Source organism: Ceratina calcarata, unplaced genomic scaffold (genome assembly GCF_001652005.2).
Source record: "Ceratina calcarata isolate Rehan_Ccalc_2016 unplaced genomic scaffold, ASM165200v1 scaffold88.2, whole genome shotgun sequence".
NCBI classification, from domain to species: Eukaryota; Metazoa; Arthropoda; class Insecta; order Hymenoptera; family Apidae; genus Ceratina; species Ceratina calcarata.
In genome coordinates, this window is record NW_017180156.1 from 532,657 (window position 1) to 548,068 (window position 15,412).

The 15,412-nt window shown below is 48.4% G+C and overlaps 1 protein-coding gene across 3 annotated transcripts in view; it reads right to left on the bottom strand.

Moving 5' to 3' along the window:
• Nucleotides 1–15,412, bottom strand: part of Antp (homeotic protein antennapedia) — a 101,038-nt gene that overhangs the window by 38,340 nt on the left and 47,286 nt on the right. The window contains exon 3 of one of the 3 annotated variants that reach the window (XM_026818795.1): nucleotides 333–394. The exons of the other annotated variants lie outside the window; for them this stretch is intronic. The gene's annotated coding sequence lies outside the window, so the exon portion shown is untranslated. The remainder of the gene's footprint in view (nucleotides 1–332; nucleotides 395–15,412) is intronic. 3 annotated transcript variants of the gene reach the window in all.

The window sequence follows — 15,412 nt, forward strand, 5'->3', positions numbered from 1 at the left end:
TTTCTAAAGTGCATAAACTTTTGGGATTGACTGTATAGCTAATACATCCTTAAGAGATCTCTTTTATCGAAACACGTGAACGTGTATCAGTGGTTCTAGCCGCTGCTGTACAAGTGTGTATAACACATGGTACTACGAATGTATTCCAAGCGATTGGTAACCGCCAACCATAAAATAGCAGCGCGAAACGCGATCGTTTCCTCAGCGATGCTAATAATCACCACAGCTAAAGCGAGTAAAACCGAGAGATATGTATAAAGGGAAAATTCTCGCGAGCGCCGAGGCGTTCCCAATTAACAACGTGCAGTTGTTGCGGAATAATTAACACTTACCGGGACCGACACCAGCGCGAACGACTCGCTCGCGTACAGGAGAAACATCAAAGCGCTCTTACCTGCAACAATTCAAAAGAAAACAGGATTTTGATTAATTAGTGCCGAGCGGTTTGCCATGCGGCTGGCCAGCGAGCTACGGAATTAATTTAGCCGGCGATATCGCGAGATAAGCGGGTACACGCGCCATTATTAAAGAGTGCGTTGCCATTATAAATATTAATCGACGCGCTCGCTGCTTGCGTACGGCGAAATTTCGCTCGGCCATTATCGCGTGTTACGTCACGTGTTACCATTGTTAATTAGCCGATTCGAGATACTAAATTCTTCGCGGCGCATTCCGTTAATTGTTCGCGAAAACGTTTCCGCGATTTCGCTTAATTGAAAAGTGTAAACATCGTTTGCGGCTCTAATTGCGAGTTAGCTCCTCTGGAAAGAACGTAGCCGCGTTTAACAGCGGTTCCAAAAACGATTATAGAACTCATCGCGGCGCCTGATAAACTTATGTGGAGCCCGTTAACGCTATTTTCGGTTACGCTCGTTAAAAAGATTTAAAGGGCGGACCGAGGAGCGTTACGTTTTCGGCGGTAATCGCGACGCGTATCGCGAGAAATTAACAGCCCGCTAAAGAGAGCACCTACTACGGAAATTCGTGACGCGTGCGATTCGCAACGAGATCGCGAGAAAACCAGAGGGAAATAGAAAGAGACGCATCGGCCGTAAAACGGAGTAGAAACTGCTGTCCGTGTAATTGGACTCGCCGGAGAGAGCTCTCCCTTTAAGAAGCTGACAGAATGCAAACCAGATTGCACCTTTTTTATCAGATGTTAATCTTTGCGACTCTAATCGACGGTGTATGCTAATCCTAAATGTTTTGAACATATACTCTCGCCTCGAACAGACGAACGTCCGGATCGTTGATGTTTTTAAAAGCGTCTTCGGCTACCGTGGGCTTTTATTTCTTTATTCGAACGAACAAAGAGCGAATGACTCGACGAGTAACTCGATAAATAAACTCGTCGAGCACGACGGAACGGCAGCGGGAGCGGTGAGATTATCACGGCGCAAATGGCGTCCGTAGCCGCCCGGTGGTCGTCAAAACGGCAGCTGACTCTTACCACGTTCGACGATTGTACAGGGACAGAGAAAGAGAAAAGGGGGATAGAAAGAGCAAGGGCAACGAGCTTAACCGTGGCACGGATCGTGGTCGAAGGCAAGGCAGACACGCACCGGAGCGGACCCCTCCGGCAATCAGTGACCTCTTCCTCCTACTTCTTCGGAGGCCGCTCGTATCTCACGATCGTAGTTAGATAGAGGGTTCGGTAGTGGTCTGCAAATGGTCGACGGCTCGTGTGAGCGTGTGCCATCGGCCAACTACGTGACCCAGTTCGCTGATGAACCGCGTGACGTACGCGCATGGCTTTGCGTTCCTGTCAATCCGCGTCGACGATCGAAATTCATGCTTAAAAAATTAAACGATTTTTCCAATGCGATTTCACTCGTACAGTATTGAAAACGACTGGCACGCTGAAACGACTAATCGAACAGCTTTTAATTGAGAATTCTATCTAGAAACGCGAGACTTCCCTTGCGCCAAGAATGGAATCACACGACTGGCGTCTTCGGAGCCGGACACGGTCGGCCGGCTAGCCGAAAGGCGGCCAAAGGTCCACCGTGAAAAGGAATATCGCGAGAGACAGAACCTGATCGTGGACGTCTCGCGAGTCATGGTTAGAGCAAGCAAGTTAAGCGAGGGGCGAAGGGAGTTCAACCCCGGGAACTCTCTGCGGGAGTAGCCGGAGAGAAGTTTCGGTCGGAGAGCGTGACGGGGGTGGAACGAAGGGTGGCATGCCACGAACGGAACGACGCCGAAGGAAGAGGCGGAGAACGCGTGGGAGAAGGAGAGACGCGCTCGAGACCGAGAGAGACGGAAGGGTGGCTAAGGGGCGCGAGGGGATGAGCCAGAGTTGGAGCGATGGCAGAGTATTGATTTAGTGGGTTTCACCGTCTCCTTCTATTTGTCTCTCTCCGTTCTATACATCTCCGCTTCGTCTCTCCCGGCGTCTCTGCGAGGGCGCATCGGCGGATCTCTCGTTGTTTCAGGGCTTCGATTTCTTGCCTTTCGGGCTACCAACGACATCCACTTTTTTTCTTCCATTCCTCGTTGCACTCCAGAGAGAAACGGTCGCTTTTCGAATGGAAATTGCTCCGATTGAGACGTGGCAGTAGATGTTTTTATCACAGTTTTTCAAGTTACAAATGCTTTTACCACTCGGTTTCTTCGGATCCTCTCAATGGAGGACACCAAAGGAATTATTCTGCCTTACAGTCCAAAATGAAATTATGCATTTCACAGACACGAAACAAATGTTACGTACAACGGTTCGACCTAAAGCCCCTGCGATTCGATCATCTTTTCCATCGCGGGCAATAAAATATAGTACGCACGCGTGTACGTGTGTCAAGTATATTTGTGCGATCATTCTCGCGGATTCTCGAGACGTTCTCGCGTTTCCGTTTCCAGCACACGTACCCGAACAACGTTCTCCGCTCCACGCTTGTCGTGAATAAAATAGAAACCGAGGATTTTCGTATTGACACCGGCTGCCGATGGTGTTGTTGATCGGGGAAATCATTCACCGTCTCCTTCATTTTCTCCACAAATGCATCTTCGTTCAAACTATTTGAAACTCTAATAGTTATTTTATAGAAATCGTGAAAAATGGATTTGCTAGATAAAAAGTTCGAATTGGAAGGACGCCTCTACTATCTCTGTTAATGTATTGATTCGGTGAGCGACAAATATCCGGGTTGGTATGTTCAGGTGAACGATCGTCACCGGATCGTCAGGGGGCCTCGTGACGACAGACGCGGAACGAGGCTGCGAGCGAGAATCGATCGGAAAACAGGTCGGAAGCGCGTGGCAATTTCATTGAATTCGAACAATTATCGCGTTGTAACGCCGCACCGGTTTCACCCGTTTCCGCGTTGCTCCGTTCCGTTTCCGTCCGCTCACGAGTTTTACTTTCGTTTCAACGGTGACAATTATCGCTGGCCGTGTCTTCCTTTGACACACAAGTTTAATACACGTACAGCAATTTTTCATAATAAAGAATTGCTAGTCTAAAACAGATGTAATTTATGGTCTCTTTCCCGTCGTTGCTCAACGAGTACATGGAAAGGAAAATTGAATAAGATGTAAATTTGCATAAAAGCAAAGGTCTCCCGCATGTTCGACGATGATTAGAGAGGAAGTTCGGATCCAGACGGTAGACGGATGGCGCGCGGGCCGCGTGGCATCATAAAACTGAATCGTCGACAGCTTAATTACCGTCGTCCCCGATTAACAGCGCAATTAATAATCCGATAGTCGCGGGCGGTTCGAATCAATTAAACCTTTCGGCGTCGGGATGCGGAACAGAGCCGGAAAAGCAGAAATCGACCCTTGGCGTCGATCGCGCAGTATTTCCAAGCGAGAAAAGCGAGAAAGAGATCGCGCGAATCCTTTTACAATCGCGGGACCTAATCTAATTAATAATCCTTTGGTTATAACGACCCGCGTAACTGCTTAGGTTACACGAGAAGGGAAACCGAGATACTATCTCTATATAGTTAAGAGGTGTTTACAAGTTCGGGCAGGGAATCTGTGGGTAAGTGGTAGAGAAGATGGCAGTAAATATTCCTTGGGTGCCCCCGCTGTCTCTCTCTCTCTCTCTCTTCCTCGTTCTCGTATACTGCACATCCCCGCGCTACGCCACACGTTTTCCCCGGTTTCCTGCCCCTCGTCTTCGCCACCCCACTGACCCCCTGCTTGGCCCCGTGAGCTAACCGAGCCACTCTTCGCCTCGCGGAATTCCAATTTACCCTCGAAGAGGGACTCCTCTTTCGCTTCGATCGACCGAGCGACTCTCAAAACGAAAACATTCAATTCGGCGCCATTACTCTTCCCTTCTCGTCCCGATTAAACTCCAACCCCCGGCGTCGTACTCTTCGATGGACAATTTGTTCAGTAGTTCTTTTTCGGTCTCGAATGTAAGGCAAATTACATTTTACTTGTATAGTGACTACGCTGCGTTTTGACAATCAAAATATTTTTCGCGACTGTCGTGTACAACGATATTGTCAATTTCGTAGTTCCCGTTTCTCGAGCGAGACCCTGTCCCTCTTCCAATCAAAGTTCCTTCCGTATCACGGAATTTCAATTTACCCTCGTCTCGCGTTTCCCACCCCCGTACCCTCACGAACCGTCGCTCAGAAGGAAAACATTCGATTGATTGCGTCCTCCCTTTGATTCTTTCCTCGGTCCCCTGACCCTCCGACTATAGCGAAGGGAGCCGACCGCTAAATTGCATCCAGAAACACGCCGCCCACTCCCTGCCTCTATAAACAATGGCGTCACGGCCTAACGTGATTAAACTACACATTTTTCTAATGCCTCCAGTCGCCAGCTTTATCAGATAAAAGGAGAATTAAACGACGTTGGCTACGCGAAGTGTTATTATTTAATGGAACGCTTATTTATGATCATTCTACGAAAGGGTGTTATTATCGATTTGACTGTAACGGACCGAGAGGAGTGCCTCCCAGCTGAAGAGTTTGGAAGTCCGGAGTCCAGCGGCAGAGAGCGGAGCAGCTGCTGTGACGGGTGTCTCGCCCTCACGAAAAAGGTTCCACGCCGCTGCTGCTTCCTCTTCGAAAACTTTTGGCCTCCGTTCATCATAGTCGAAAACAATCATTTTCGTAAACAAATTCGTCAAATCTATCGACCCTCGGAATTAATGTTCGCGCTGCGTCAATTTTACAACCTCCGAATTTACTGCCGAAAAATACGGCGAATCGAATTTGCAAAGAATTAAATGAAATTGTCAGCCGATTCGAGTAAACCTGTAAGACGAAGCCGGAGCAGATTCGATGTTTAGTGAACACGCGGTAGTCTATAAAAAACGGTGAAAGTAGACGATGAAAAGGGGTGGCGGCGCGGTATCTTTTCGCTGGAAATGGAAAAAGAAAAGGGGGAGAAAAATAGAGAGAGAGAGAGAGACAGAGAGCGGGAGAGGGTGAGAGGAATGTGAAAAAGCGTTGCTGACGGCAGGCTCGGCCGATATCGGGTAAAGAGAGAGGAACGTCGGGAGGGTGAGGAAAGGACGGAGCTAAAACGCGTGGACTGGAAATGAAAGAGCCCAACCCCGAACGGGGCGATAATTCATTCGTGAACCGAACGAGGCAGCTGAATCCGGCGTTGCACACGTGCACGATTTCGTAGAATGGGCGGCGCGTTACGTGGAAACTCGCGTGTTTCGCGATTCTACCCTCGCGGTCTGCCTTCCTTTTTCCCTTATTATTTTTACTTCCTTTTGCTGACTGATCGTCAAAGAAATTTGGGAGCCGACGCTGGAATATCTGGGACACCGGTACGACGCAAAAAGTTATATTTCAATCTCTGTCCGTGCGGAACAATAATTAATTCAAACGAAAATACGTGTCAGAGAATGAGCGCGTAAAACGTTTTCAAATTAGGAAACGCGTCCGAGTATACAGCAACGTTAACTAGAACAGAAACGCGATGTCAAGACGGAATAAAGTCTTGGTAACGGCGTAAGACTCGAACCGATCTGTTTACACGAAACTCCGGAAGCTACGATGGATTACACCTACTGGTCTGAAATTTACGAACCACGTCGCTGAAAGTGCTCCACGGCGATTCTTCATCCTCTCGCCTTCAACAACCGAAAACACGTTTGCAAATCTCTGCGATCTTTCATTAAAGAACGTATCTTAATTTCCTACATTTATCTCTACGCAAAGTCTACTCGTCTTAAAATGAATTAAAGAGAAACGAAAACAGGACAGTTTCCGTAAATTGTCTATTGCAAACGATTTTCCCTACGCGCCTAGAATCGTCTCATGGATCGAAGGGAGAAAAACGTGTGACGATGTTCCGAATCAGACGGGAAGCTTCAATTTTTATCGGAAAATCTCGGCCAACGATCCGGAGAAACTGATCCCCGGCTACGCCAGACCCTTAGCTTTTATCCTTGTTTCTGCCGACGGTTTTTCCACGATCTGGTGGGGCAAAAGTGAAACTCGCTCTCGTATTGTCCTCGTTTTTCCGGCGAAACTTAGGGACGTGGAATACCTTCACGACCGCCGCGAACCCCCCGAGCCAACCCAACTTTCACCGCCATAAAAATATAAAAGCCCCGACAGATTTGCCTGAAACTGTAACGATGCCGGAAGACCTTCGACAATGAACTTCGCACTTTCTCTTTCTCTCTCTGTTACGCGAATTTTCCTCGCTCTCGTTTCGGAATTATACGACAACAGACGCGGGACCGAGAGAATTTCGCTTTCGCGTTTGGAATAATTTCCGACTACACGAGAAACAGAATTCTCGTTGCTGTGACTTTACGTAAGAGGATGAAGATTAAAACGTTGGAAAGATTTTGCAAGAGAGTGTACCCGAAAGAGAATCCACCCCTTGGAGGTGACGGGACGAGAGGAAGCGGAGACCAGCGAACGGGCGGCCAGTCAGCGTGAAACGAAAAGGGAGATTTAGATGTCATCCCCCTTGACACGCCGCGTTCCTTTCAACCCCCTCCAGCCGTCCAAAAAGTTTTCCTCCCACCGCGTGCCTTGCTCCCATGACGATGGACAAAAATGCCGACCGACGATCCTACAGTCTGGGAAACTCATCGCCGAACGAGCTGCTCTTTAGGGGTTGTTTTTACGGCCAAAAGGCCCAACGAAAACATCTATATTGCTGACTAACTCGGAGGAAGATGTTCCTAAATTAGAAAGCGCGTCTACCTAAGAAAACCACCTGTGCTTTACTGATTCCATTCGTCCCTTCGCGTGGAAGAGACGAGCTAAGAATAAAATGGAAAATTGAAACAGGAGCGTGCCAGTTAAAAATACCGATCGTGGGACAGACGTCAGGAGATGGGTTTTATTTATCGGCCGATGAATCATTATAATTTTCTCGGGTACGCGAAAAAATGTTAACGGGCCAGGACCCGTCGGTGTCGCGTCTTTCTCGAAAGGGAAACCTTAAATTTTCTCCGGAACGGGATTAGCTCGTCCAATCAGACGAAACATTGGAAGGGCGGGCTTAATTAAAATCTTCTCGAAGGGGCAGAGGCTGGGAAAAGAGAGAGAGAGAGAGAGAGAGAAAGGAAGCGGAGGCATCGGGCGAGTCCCGCGCTGGCCTCGGAGATGCCGCGAGATGTAAGAATAGAACATTAAGAGGTTTCCCTGCCGATGGTATTTCCGAGCCGGCCGGATTAACGAACGTCGAGAAGACCCGCCGCGTTCTACAAGGAAATACCTTGTAACCCTATTTATATGGAAATTTATTCCATATCGCTGGTACAAACGCGAGTACCGATAATTTCGAAGAATCCCCGACGAAGTTTCCCGTTTCTCGAGCAAACTGCGCGAGAAAAGGGTTAATTGATCGAATTTCGTCCCGTGACACGCCAATTTGTTTAACAGCGATCTCCTAGAATTTATAGCGCCGCTATCGTCGGTAGAAAAAACGGATTTCGGAAAGGGTGTTTAACATTATGCAAAGGAGATAGGAACAGAGAACAGAAATCGATGAGACGTCGACGTGGGTCTACAGAAAATGTTTTCAACAGTCCGAACCGTGGATAACGGTACGCTATAATGAATCGACAAAGATCATCGTAAATTGATCATTACGAAATACGTATACGGTAGAATGAACCCGAGTGTATTTTCGGATTTCGCGGCCAGGATAGATTCGTGTAAAGGGAAGAGGGAAAGGGGGACTAAACGACTCCGGGGGCGAAACGGATTTGCATACCCGTTTGTTATTCAAATGTCCGCGATTCACTCTTCTGACTCTCAATGAGGGAAACGCGACGCGCGAGCGAGTATCGCAACAAGGCGATGACGTATCCGTTTAATAAATTATTGTTCTTCATAGAAGGCGCACGATCGCGGTTTCTAAACACGCGTTTTATATACGACCGAGACGACGAGACGCATGCGAATACGCTCCTCAAACCACGTCCTTCCGATTCGCTCTTTATTTTTCGAATATCCGTCTCGAATAAATCCAGTAAAATATATAACCGTCGAATCTGTCGATAAGTCGACAAATTAAATCTGTTCCGCGCTGAATCTACAGTGGAATATTTTCTATATCATTTGATTCAGTGTTCGGACAATTGCTCGTATATGAACAGGAGAATTGCTCGTAAAATTATTACTCATAATTAATATTCCTATTGTCCGTTAGCCCGTCTCGGGTAAGGATAAGGGTAAGGGTTAAGGGTTGGTGGTCAGAGCACGTCGATACGGGATCGTCTTAAGTGGATCTATAAATTTTGCCGGGTAGCCAAGGAGAGAGCATCGAGCCTATATTTACTCTATTATGCAGGCTCGTTTTTATAAGCCGTTTACGTTTAACAGCAAATAATCGTTTAGATGCCGCGCCATGATACGGGGCCATAAATCTTCGAGCAGCATGGCTGTTCTCTTCGTGGGGCTAGCGTGGCGTTACGGTGGTGTCCGGGACGCGGGATTCGGAACACGCGCAGGTCAGTACCGGCTTCAATTTCGCGCGGGATCGCCGAAGGTGGCAGCACGGAAACGGCCGCCGTTATACGAATCACACGGGACGCCATCTCCCGTGGTTTTCCGCAACGGCCGTTTCCGTCGGTGGTTCTTCCCGAATTGGATAGGTGGCCGTTTATTCGGCGGAAAACTTCGGGAAAGTCCGGGAGCGCGTGGCTCGTTCAAACGTTTCGGCACGATCGTTCCCGCCGATAAGCGGCGGAGATAAAATCCCTCGGGAACGATGCGTCGATTCAATTTGCATAATGGACGCGGCGGCGACGAAATCACGATCATACGGGCTAAAAAATGGACGACTCGACACCGATAAACCGTTTTTTGCGTACAACTCACCGTTTCCTATTCGAGTCCTTTTCGAGCAATTATCTTGTCACTTAATCCGATAGTTGACCGAGTCAATATTCATGTATGCAAATAGCTGGTCGCGTCGCCGGTGTCTCTGTCGCCTATTTACATCGAATATTAGACAAATTGTGCATACATTTAATGCGGAAAGCTAATTAAGATTACACGCTCGAAGGAGAATACCCGCGTTTCCTACGACGTTTCCGCGATTTCGATATTCCCACGTTCGAAACTTTCCGGTTCTTTCTTTCTCTCATCGTTACGTTCGCCGCGAACGTTAATTCTTCTGGTACCCATAAAAAGACGCTCGGACGCGTTCGCGGGATTCTCATGGCTCAACGATAAATCAACGATCATTGGTACCTGGTGGTAGTCGGTACATCCTGGCCGGTCGTATGTGCGTAGAAAGCTCCGATAGGTTCGCGATGCGAAAACTGCGATCGTACTTCGCTCGTCGCCTACATAATACGCCTCGAGCCGCCGCGGGCGGTCTCACCGCCTTTTCCGATCCGGTATTTGCCCGCGCACGAAGCGCAGCCTACCGATTATACACGCGCACACCTCTTTTTCCTTCGCGATAACAACTGTTTCCTCGTTATATTAACATTATCGCGACCACGTTTTTCTGCCCCGTAATCTGGTCGTGAGCTAGCCAGCATCCAGACAGGAAAACACGTCGCGTACTTCTTCTAATAAATACATGAACCAGTAGTTTTGTCACCTACGACCGCTACGACAGATTTTAAAATGCATTGGCATCGATTGGCATCCACTAACCAACGAGTTGACCGCATTTTTTCGACTGCTTCCTTCTAGGGGAACGTTTACGAGTTTTATACATAGACCGAGGAACGTAAACGCGGGCGGCCCTGTCGCGTTCTCGATGGTCGGCGTTTGTCCGTCGAATGGGCGCGTGGCACTGCTTATCAATCACTTCGGCCACCGCGCCGTTTGCTTGCGTGATTTTACGCTCGCCGTACTCCGGTATGTAATACCAATCAGGGCCACCATTGGCGACGCGAAATCGTTACCCGGCGACCGGTATAGGTCGGTCGGATCATTTGGGTGGTCTAGGCGTTAAGGTGTATTATTAGAGATCGGCTCGAATAGAGCGTGAAGGAACGCCGTCAAGGAGCCTTCCGTAACACGTATCCTTCGCGGCGCGAAATGTCGGGCATTGATTGAATAACGATTAGAACCGATCGGCGCGTCGAGAAACTTGTCCCGCATCGAAACGACCAATTATAATACCGACTGACCAATTTCTACTCTACGCGAACGAACGAGCCGTCCGAGGTTTTAATGTTCTCACCGTTTAAATCGCCAACCCGTGTTATTATCGGGGCCGTTCATTTTTCGTCGAAATAATTGAGATTTCGAACGAATTAAATGTGGATTAATTTCACTGCATTGTGTACGCGTTCCGCATGCGCGTCTTGGAAGATTACATCGGCGCGGTATTACTCCAGCGTAAACGCTACGGGGCTAGCGAGGAGCGGTTGACTATAAAATGAGATGATAAATGATAGTCCACGGCCCCGAGTGTAGCGAGGCAGGTTCGACAGGTAGTAATACTCCTCATGGATGCAGTAACTCATGACCGGTCGAGGTGGGAGGGAAATTGTGACGTGGCGACAAAAAACGATTGCTCTAACCCAGCAGCGAATACGAAAGAGAAAGAGAGAGAGAGAGAGAAAAAAGAGAGCAAAGAACGTGCAGGACGGAAAGAAGAAGAAAAGGAGGAGAGGATCGACGACGACCAATTAGCCCACATAACCGTTTTTATACGAGAACGCGACGATAAAACGTAGCGCGGCGAGATTTTAATCGCGGCGTAGACCGGGATGCCGGTTTCGTGTCCGTTTTCTCACGCATCGCGAACCTCCACCAAAACCGCACAATGAGAGGAGAGACCGCTTATACGGTAAAACGTGCGATAAACACCGGAGGAAATAATCTTAATTAGTGGCTGAAAACACGTTCGAGTTCATCTCCGTGGCGGGCGAAACGCGCCGATCGCTGCGCGCCTGAATTAATTTACTTCTCATTTACGTCGACGTTGTTCCTGTTTACACAGCGGCCTTTCGCGGAACAAACGTTTACCACCATAAACGTGGCGGCCGCGGAAATTACCCAACGGTAAGAAACAATCCTACTTAGCGCGCTGTTATTTGTACCTCGTAACGAGAAAAAAAAAGGGAACCCGTTCGCCGACACCTTCCTTCATTTTTCCCTTCTCTTCTCGTGATCCAGAAGACCACCGTCGAGGAACGCATTCTCTACTATAACTATCTCTCTAGGGATCACCAGGAAGCGGATACTAATATTTTTTTGCTTCGCTTCTCTACACGAAACGTTGATACGGATCGAGCAACCGTTTCGTTTTTGATCCGACTATCCTTAGAAAATTTACCACTTGGTCAGTTAGGATAAGCCTTAACGAATGGAGTGTAAAAAAATTGGAACGGAAAACAGGCGTTGATTTTTTCCGCGGAACAAGATAGCGCGAGGGAAACGCAAGGAGGAGGAGAGGTTCAACCGGTTTCGCGTTCGGTACGGCTGTATCGCGCGAGAAGAGCGCCAAACAGCGCGCGGGTTTCGCGCGATCGGTGCCGCGCGCAAAACGATCGGCCAACGAGATAAACGTGACACCGGTGTACGTAGGTACTTACACCTTCTGCAACCGTTCCTTTTGAACCACGATGCGCGGATTCTGCTGTTGCCACAACATTTTCGCGCGTCCCCTGCTTCTTCTCCTTCTCTTCTAGATCCGCATCGCCGAGCCGCGGCCGTTTTATCGGACGTTCGCCATCGAAAAATGTCCGATTCGAGTTTATCGCGGGCACCGCCTCCCCGGCGATCTTGCCTTTCGTTATTGAAAATACGCGTAACCCGGAAACCGCAACTTACGAGTCGTTCGTTTAACTCTATTGTACAAACGGCCGCTAATGACACTCGACTAATTTGTTTGCGCTAAGCTCGAAGTCCTGTCCTCTTAAGAGGTTCGGTCCCACGGCTCGAAGAGTCACCGCGAGGTCCGGGCAATAACGATTATGACGCGATAAGAAAGGCTAGTCGCCACACTGCTAACCGCGACGCGACGTCGTGTCGAGATGTAGAAATTATTTTTAATGTTTCCACGAGTGTGGTTAACGAGATTTGCATCTCGAGTGCGTGCCGTTCGGTTTTATCCAGCAGCGATCGCCGAGAACTCTCGCGGCTACGAGACCGTGGAATTTCTCTAATTTCAAGATACCCCTCCGCGCTGGTAACGAAAAAAGACGAAATAAAGAGAAGACTAGGACGAAGACGCATGACTTATACGCCTATTTCAGTTAATAATCCCGTTACGCCCGGTTCGGGCCTCGCCTCGCGGCACATAATGGACGCCGGCAGGGGAACCGAATACCGTGATCCCGAACCCGGTCGAGGGCGTAAAAGGGGAGAACTGAAAGGCCGCCTCGTCATCCGTCAACTGTCAGACGTCCGACCAATCGTGCACGGCACAACCAAGAATCGAGCAAACCACCCACGGGGCCCGCAGGGCAAATTGCGTCTAGCCTCCCACCAACCCTTCTTTCCCTTTCACCCCGTTCTTCTCGAACGACCGACGCTCAGACCGGCCCGGCTGCTATATCTCATAGAGAAAGATCGCAATTACAGGCGAATTTTTAGTCAGAATTAACCCTTCCCGTTCCAGTCGGTCTAATAAGACGTATCGAGTATTCCTCGTTGGGGATTAATCGACCGCCAGAGGCTACCATACCACGATACCGAGCGTACGTATAGAGTGATTTCGTTAGACTCGTGTCTCTGGAGAAAACACGGAAGGAGAAAATAAAATGCACGATTATAGAGCGGTCCGAATCGCGGGGTAACCGCTATGGCCTTCAGCGATCGATTAATTCCGAGGAAACTATCCGCGATAGCAGCACGGCCAATGGCGAAATTAATCGTTCTTCGCGTTACCGCATATTTTACATAATTTTCTATAATTGTCTTTTACTCGATCGTCGTGGCTGACCCGAGGGCGGTAGTAAAAAGAATCAGGGTCAAGAAGCACGAGCCCGGTTTCCTCTGGCTCGATGCCTGACGGATAGAAATGGCGTTTCACTCTGGCACGACAGAAACGCGAAACGTATTGCCCTGATATATCGGCGCACCGCGGAGAGAAACCCGTCGGCCAAATGGATTTAACTAGGAAAAATTCATGCGCATACCGCGCCGAGGGTCGGTCCGTTGTCTCCATGGATTCTCGCGGATCTATTTCGAGATAAGTATGCCGGACGTTCGGCGAAAAAGCAAAGGGGACCTCACCCCTGCTTGGAATGCCTTTCGGTGACGTCCTCCTTTTGTACCCCTCAATCCCCCCCCCCCCGCCCCTCACGACGGCGGAACAAATTGTAACTGACGTTTTTGCTCTACATTTTCGAATTTCCGACCTTCCAGAAATTATATAAACGTTCCTACAATCTAAGTGAACACCGTTTAGTTCAACAATTATATAACGCTATTTTGTATTTGGCCGAGGCTCAAAGAGACGAGTTAACAAACGAAGTGTTGAGTTTATTTTACGTACCTAAGGATTGATTGTTTCGAGCGAAGTTCAAAATGAAATGATAGTAAAATTCTTGAGACGATGGTACCAGTTCCATCGTTTAGATCACGTGCGTCACATTGGTAAATCGAGTAGGTAAAAGAATATGACAATCCATTTTCACTGCCACTTGTTCACCGATAAACACCAAATAAGTCTCCGTAAAGGAACGTTCGAAAACGCGATCTAAACTATTGGCGAGTGGCGGACCGGAGGAACAGAGAACGAGCCGATCGCGGTTGAGGTAACGGATCGAGACGCGCAGAAACACTGGCAGGATTATGAAGTGCGATGTTGATACGATGGCAGGCAGCGCCGGTGAAGGAGGAAGGAGCGAGCGCGAGGGAAACACACCGACGCACCCACACCGTCCGCCCCGGATACGACGCGCACGAAAACATCAACACACCTATCGTCGCTGTACGAGCGCGCCCACTTGTTTTAGAAACGGAATCTCGGAAAAAAATGCACCGGAGCAACGATTATGCAAGGTATACTGGTACCCCTATCAGGGCCGATTGGTACATGTGACGACAGCGAGAAGACTGGAGAACAAGAACCAACACTTATATCCGGAGGAAACCCCGTTTAAACGGTGAACATTTCTGAGTAGTTATTGATACCCTAATTAGCCTACTATAAATGGAAGATTAAACGCAGGTGTGTCGTTAATGATATTGCCGGGTGTCACATTATGCTTATTTCCAGTAAAATGATAATTTCCTAAGGAATATAGCGTTCTATCGTACGCAAAGATATTGTAGCGAAATATTGTAGATCGTTGAGAATTTAGAATGTACAAGTCGAAGTAGGAATGCAACGAAACCAAATGACGAAGCGGATCGGCTTAGAAATCCTGCTCCCCTATCATTTCTGCTCTCGAAAAGGTTCGACCAAGTCTTTCCGGCAGCTATTATCGCGGCGTTTCTCGATTTCGATATATCCCGGTAATTACGAGCGGGAGAAAGCTTTTAGAGCCTGGACGGAACCGGGAGCAACGTTGTACGGTGTACCAGGACCGTGTTAAAGGAACGCCGGGGCTAATACGCGGGGACGCGGACGCAGAGTAATGTATTGCCCCGGGAACGAGCGTGCGTTACAATGGTAACACGTTCCGACGCGGACCGTGATATACTACGCGATGACGTGGACCTGGACGCGTACGCGTCGATCTTCGCGCCAGATAACATTCAAATTTTACGCGCCACGCGAAGTTTCCTCCGCGAACAGACACCACCGTTTGCCATCGGCTGCAGAAAATGCCCTGCGAAACCTCTCTTTCGCACCATTTATTATTACTCCTTTAACAGCAGTTTATAAAGAAATTAGGATTGAAAACCTGATTCTAAACTGCAGTATTTACAACCTAATATTCGACCTCGTTTTTAACGCTAAACCATTTGGTCGTCATTTTTTTTTTTATCTATACTCATTCTCTTTTTGTATCATGAATGAAGAACCGAAATGAGTGAAATAAATGAAAAGCTGGCGGAGCTCGAATTCGAAGTTTAATTTTATTGGGGAGATTGCGGGTACG